General features: G+C 37.4%; 1 long non-coding RNA gene across 2 annotated transcripts; it reads right to left on the bottom strand.

The window, feature by feature from the left end:
* Nucleotides 1-5,051: 5,051 nt before the first annotated feature.
* Nucleotides 5,052-6,304, bottom strand: LOC129647811 (uncharacterized). Of its 2 annotated transcripts, XR_008712520.1 has the most exons (4): nucleotides 6,046-6,304; nucleotides 5,840-5,956; nucleotides 5,490-5,618; nucleotides 5,052-5,309 (listed from the first exon to the last, which is right to left on the bottom strand). It is a non-coding gene; the product is annotated as an uncharacterized LOC129647811 (long non-coding RNA). The 2 variants fall into 2 exon arrangements; XR_008712519.1 differs by lacking the exon at nucleotides 5,052-5,309 and having other exon boundaries at nucleotides 5,432-5,618.
* Between the last annotated feature and the right edge of the window lie 565 nt (nucleotides 6,305-6,869).

Below are 6,869 nucleotides of genomic sequence, written 5' to 3'. Positions count from 1 at the left end.
TTCACATGCGTGTTTTTCTAGTCATTGCAGTAACGAGACCTCACAGTGCAGTCAGCATGGCCCTGATAAATAGAGTAACTTAGAGGCTACCCTCAAACTGTCAGCAAGGTAGTTAAAAGCACTGACCAGGGTACGAGTTTAGGTTTTGACTTCAAGCCTGACCAGTTGTGTGATGTTGAATAAGTTACTTCACCTCTCTGAGACTCTGCATTGTTGACACGGTACCATCTTCTTAAAGTGAAAATTAAATGAGTTCATGTAAGTGCTAAAAAATGCATCGTATTTAATAAAATAAGTGTTGGACTTGCCTGGTAGTCCAGTGGTAAAGCATCCACCTGCCAATGCAGGGGACATAGGTTAGATCCCTGGTCCGGGAAGATTCTATATACCATGGGGCAACTAAGCCCATGAGCTGCAACTGCTGAAGCCCAGGCCTCTGGAGCCCATGCTCTGCAACAAGAGAAGCCACCACAATGAGAGGTCCATGTGCTATAACTAGAGAACCTCCTGCTTGCTGCAACTAGAGGAAGCCTACCTGCAGTTATGAAGACCCAGTGCAGCCAAAAATAAATAAATTTTTTAAAATTTTAGAAAAGAAGTGCTGTTATTATTATTCTTAATAGTATCAGTGATAGTAATATTATTTCCAAGCAAGGTGACATTTTCAATAATCAAACTGGTATTATTTTTAAAACCTTCTTTTAAATCTTCTCTGCAGAGTTGCTAGGGAAGCTACAAAAATATAAGACAGAATCTGACCTTTATTTGCAAAGAAAAATTATATGTGTAAAATGCTAAGCTATGGAAAAGCCCCAAACAGTTGATCAGTAGTAGGCTATTTAAGGACCCATGTTCTGTTTTTGATAAAATATTAATTAAAAAAACTTTCCTGGAAATCTTATACCAAGATGACAAAGATTACAGATGTTAAGATCACAGAAGCCAGACTGAAATCCAGCCACCCTGAAAATAACTCTGGGACGGGTCCCAAGCTGCAACATTTCAGTGTGAAGCGGGCAAAGACATGAGCCTGCTTTGCTCTGTGGTTTATACCTGGAAACCGTAACACAATATCCTTAAGCGCTCTTGTATTTGTAGCCTTTCCCATTACCCCAATCCCCTATTCTATTTAGGGCAGAGATTGAACTGCTCTAACTGTCCCATTCTGCCATTGAAGTCAAGCTTATGTGTATGGTGTAATGAAATGGAAAGTTTGCAATAGATACTGTATGTCAAAATTGTACCAAGTCCAGCCACATAATCCTGAAGATTTGCTGAAACCATAAAGGGATTCAAAAGTTTGCTATCATTTAAAATTTTTTTCAAGAGACATCATCTGTGTAGTGGGATACTTAAATTGAAGTTAATTGTTCAAACGTCAGCACATTCTTTTTCTTTTCAGATAGGTTTAAAAATCCTTTCTAGGAATCATAATAAATCTTTTCTTTCCTAAGCTCAGCATGTTTAACAACCTGTTTCTAAATTATACTTTGTACCACTGTAGTGGGTCTCAACACCCATACCCTCTTTGTTATGAGCATCTTACAATTCCTTAGGGAGACCACTGTATATGACAGTCCATGTTTCAGCTGTTTCCCCATTGCCCACCTAGAGAGGAGCATGACAGGTCAATTAACCAGAGTCTGGTCTCCATGCCACTGTGATCGACTGAGTGATGGGCAAGTGTCCCAAGTAGGCTATTGAGAAGCAGTCTGGGAGCCTTGTCTGTAAGTATTGAGAAAGAGACTCTCTCCACCAGAGTGGATGAAGTGGTAGACTGTAAGACTATAAGTGGCTGGTAGTCATCTAGATGAGGCAGAGAGCAGGATCAACACAGAGAAAAGCAGAACTGGGATAAATCCAATTTTATATCTCTATCTTTCACTTTCATATATGCTTCTATTGAAATTCCTGATGTCATGGTGGGAGCACTTGAATCCAGCCGTGCTAGAAGGTCTATATTCTCTTGTGTATAGAGCTAGAATTGTAGATAGGAGATTTCTGGGCTACGTGGCAACTCTCTCTGTTTAGTAACTTTTTGAAAAATTGTCACACTTCTTTTCCTAAGTGTCTGCATCATTTTACATTCCCACCATTCTCGACATTCTCACTGACACTTATTATTGTTGGTCTTTTTGATTGTAGTCATTATGGAAAGTGTTTTTATGTTTTTAAAATATTTTTATTTTGTCTTGGGGTATAGCCGATTAACAAACAATATTTTGATAGTTCTGGGTATACAGCAAAGGGATCCAGCCATACATATATATGTATCCATTATCCCCCAAACTCCCCTCTCCCATCCAGGCTGCCACTTGACATAGAGCAGAGTTCCGTGTGCTATACAACAGCTCCGAGTTGATACATGCTGCTATACTGAAAATCTTCCCTGGTGGCTCAGACGGTAAAGCATCTGCCTACAATGCAGGAGACCTGGGTTCAATCCCTGGGTCAGGAAGATCTCCTGGAGAAGGAAATGGCAACCCATTCCAGTATTCTTGCCTGGAAAATCCCATGGACAAGGATTTTCAATGCTATACTGAAAATGGATAATCTTTGATTTTCATGTTTGTGTTAACCATTAGTATATATATTACATAATCTATCTATCTATCTTCTTTGGAGAACTGTCTCTTGAGATTTTTTTGCCTATTTTAAAAATTGGGCTTTTTATTGATTTGTAAATGTGCCTTTTTAAAAAAAATTTTTTAAGGACAAGTCCTTTACCAGACATATTCTTTAACTATATTTCAACCATTATGCTGATTTTTCTTTTCACTTTCTTGATAGAATTATTTGTAGTATGAATTTTTTAGCTTTGATTTTTAAAATCTGTTTTCTGTTTTCCTTTTGCTGCTGTGCTTTTGGTATAATAGCTAAGAAGCCACTGCCCAATCTAAGTTCATGAGGATTTATTCCTATTTTTTCCAATAGTTTTATAGTTTTAGTTCTTATATTTAGGTTTATGATCTATTTTGAGTTTCTTATTATGTATGATGTAAAGAGGGTTTCCCAGGTGGCACTAATTGTAAAGAAACTGCCTACCAATGCAGAAGACATCAGAGACACGGTTTAGATCCCTGGGTTGGGAAGATTCCCCAGAGGAGGGCATGGAAACCCACTCTAGTATTATTGCTTGGAGAATCCCACAGACAGAGGAGCCTGGCAGGCTATAGTCTGAAGGGTTACAAAGAGTCAGCTACCATTGAAGCAACTTAGCAAGCGCATGATGTAAAGAAGGGAGTCAAGTTCATTCATTTTCATATGGATATCCAGTTGTCCCAGCCAACATTTGTTGAAAAGATGTTTTAATCTCCTTTTCATGGTCTTAGTACCCCTTTGAAAATCAACTGACTATAAATGGAAGGTTTGTTTATCAATTCTCAAATCTATTCTGTTGGTCTGGATGTCATTCTTATGCCAACATCATAGTCCTGACTGTTGTTGTTCAGTCATTCAGTCGTGTCTGACTCTTTGCAACCCCATGGACTGCAGCACGCCAGGCTTCCCTGTTCTTCACTATCTCCTGGAGTTTGCTCCAACTCATGTCCATGATTACTGTAGCTTTATGGTAAGTGTGAAAATGGTAAGAGTTGAGTCCTCCAACTTTGTTCTTTGTTTTTAAGGTTGCTTTGGAGAAGGAAATGGCAACCCATTCCAGAATTCTTGCTTGGAGAATCCCATGGATGGAGGAGCCTGGTGGGCTACAGTCCACGGGGTCGCAAAGAGTCGGACACGACTGAGCGACTTGACTTTCACTTTTCACTTTGGCTATTCTGGGTTCCTATGAATTTTAGCCAAAATTCTATCAATTTTTCTATTCTTTATCATACCCTTACTTCTTACTTTAGGTTTAGTTTTCTTTTTCCAGGTTCTAGAGATAGAAATCCAGGCTATTGATTTGAGCTTTTTCTTCTTTTATAATGTTGGCATTTACAGTTATAAATTTGTCTCTAAGCACTGCTTTAGCTTCATCCCATAAGTTTTGGAATGTTGTGTTTTCATTTTCACTCCTTTAAAAGTATTTCCTTATTTCTCATGATTTCTTTTTTGACTAATTGATTATTTAGCAGTATATGTTTAACTTCTACATATTCATAAATATTCCCAAATTTCCTTATATTATTGGTTTCTAATTTAATCCCATTTTGTTGGGAAAGCAATTTGTATCATTGTAATCTCCTTAGATTTATTGAAATTTGACTTATGGGCCAACATACATTCTATCCTGGATAATATTCCCTGTGTACTAGAGAACACATGTTCTTCTGTGATTGGTTGCAGTGTTATTTAGATGTCTTTAGTTCTAGCTGGTTTATAGTGTTGCTAATGTCTTGTATATCCTGTCAGTCTTCTCTCTAGTTTTTATATCTATTACTGAAATTGGGGTGCTGATGATTCCATCTATTATTGTTGAATGATCTTTCTCCCTCCAATTCTGTTAACTTTTGCTTCTGTATTTTGAGGCATTGTTGTTAGGTACATAAAGGTTTATAATTACCATATCTTGCTTATGAATAGATAATCATCATATAAATTTTACCCTTTTATGTTATAAAATATACCTATTATAAAGTGTATCTTTAATCTTATAATCTAGCAACATTATTTGTTTTAATGTCTATTTTGTCTGATACTAATATAGCCACCCCAGTTCTTTCCTTGCTGCTTGCATGGTATATCTACTGTATTTCCATTATTTTACTTTCAACATATTTATATCTTTGAATCTAATGTATATTTTTTGTGGACACTATATAGTTGATTTTTGTTTCTTGTGTGGTCTGACTCTCTCTGCCTTTTGATCAGATTGTATTGTTTATTCATATTTAGTATTTCTATTGATATGTTTGGATTTATGCCATTTGCTCTTTTCTTTCTTTAGGTCTCATATATTTTTGTTCCCTTGTTTCTCCTTTGCTACCATCTTTTGTATTAAATGAATCTTTTCTAGAGAACTTTTTACTTCCTTTAATGATTTTTAACCATATTTCTGAAATTATTTTCCTAGTGGTTATTCTAGGACTTACTATATATATATATATATATATTCTACTATATGAAGATTTAGTAGATTTTCTTAAATGACCGAGTCTCCATTTGATGTGCATCCTTAGGAAGATCTTCAGGGACTTTAAATGGCTGTTCTTTTATAATTTTTAGTAGTTAAATAGTATTTCCTTGGGGAAAGGGTACTTGGGACTCCTCACATGCCCATTCCATGAAATCTACCATGTTACTTTTAATCTATTTCATGCAGCAACATCCAACCTGGGAACATCTTGGGTGCAGTTTAAACTAATTTCTGTCTAGAAAACAAATAGCAGAAAAGGTAAGTCATTTACTGTTCCTTACAGCAGAATCTCTCTTTATCTTGTGCCAGATACTTCAAACAACAACAACAAAAAATCATTTAGAACCACAGCCAAAATGACATGGTGATCAATTGGTTTAATGACTTCTTTATGATCACAGCTCTCCAATGTTACCTGTTTTTACATTCACAGGCACACTTAGTTCTGCTTTGATCTTGGAAATTCATTCTGGAGATCATTATGTCTTCTCCTTGCTCTGTGAGTGTTGAGAGGTCCTTTTTCCAATTGCATTAGAGTTTAGATCTATGACAAAATTCACATGCAAGGAACAGTGAGTGAAAAATTAAGAACAAAAGTAGGCAATACTATGCTGAAGTGCAGTAGAAGTTCAGACAAGGGAGATGTTCATATAGTTTGGAGCATCTGGTTGAGGGTCCAAAGGACTCAAGCCAGGCCTTGAAGGATAAGCAGTGAGAGGGAAAGAAAAAAATCTCAACCTGAAGGACCACAGATTTCTTTCCTACCTGGGGAAGTTAGTTTCCAATTAACATCTATTATTGACTTGATTGAATGGAAAGTAATGACGACCTCTTCTTATAGCAACTCTCTCAAAGGCACTTATACCTCACTCAAAGTAAAATCTGCAGACCAACAATATTAACATTACTTTATTGTTAGAAATGCAACTTTTTTCCCCCCAGAAATGAACATGCAGACTTTCAGAGCTTACCTCAGACTTATTAAATCAGAATCTTTTGGGGCTGGCCTGAGAGTATGGGTTTCATCAAGTATACCAGGTGCTTCTTTTGCATGCTAAGGTCTAACAACACTGTTCTCAAGTGGGTTTTTTTGTTTTTTTTTTTTTTTATCATTATTGGCACCCAGGGTATATTTGGAATGAAATATCCAAGGCCAGCAGCAAGAGCATCTAAGCATGGACCAAGGCTGGGTAGGCATGGATTTCCAATTAGCAGATCATGTAAATGAAAAACTGTGATTGCACCTAGGCCAGCAGCGTGGTTAAACAAATAAGAGAAGGATGCCTGGCTCTCATCTTCCCCAGCTGCCTCACATTTTTCAACCTCAGGCACTGGGCAGCAGAAGTAGTGGGGGTGGTGCTGGCTCCCTGGCACGAGGCAGCCTGGCTTTTCAGGAGAGGGAGTTGTTCACATAGAGTGCCCTCATGAAAATAACTCCCTATCATCATAGCTGTTACTCAGAGCTTGTTCTCCCAACAGCAAGGTAGAACCATAACGAGACTCCCAGTCATCTTGTCAACCTCGTTTCTTACTTCCCCCTCTATTCATTTCATTAACATTAGTTTAGGGAATATTTTCCTGATTTGTTGAACCTCCAAACCTACAAATCTTTGAGTCTTTGCTCCTACTCTAGACAGAATCTGGAGAGTATGATGAGAACCACTCACATATTCTTAAAATAGTATTCGTTTCTTAATCATCTCTTTTTGCACAGTAATGCTAAGAGGGGCTTAAAGGGGAGGGTCTCCAGGGATCATCCGAGTCCCTAAGAAAATAGGCTGCTAGATGGATGGGC

This window comes from Bubalus kerabau, chromosome 3, assembly GCF_029407905.1.
Source record: "Bubalus kerabau isolate K-KA32 ecotype Philippines breed swamp buffalo chromosome 3, PCC_UOA_SB_1v2, whole genome shotgun sequence".
Classification (NCBI taxonomy): Eukaryota; Metazoa; Chordata; class Mammalia; order Artiodactyla; family Bovidae; genus Bubalus; species Bubalus kerabau.
The sequence above is the reverse complement of the archived record's forward strand: the minus strand, read 5'-3'. Positions and strand labels throughout refer to the sequence as shown.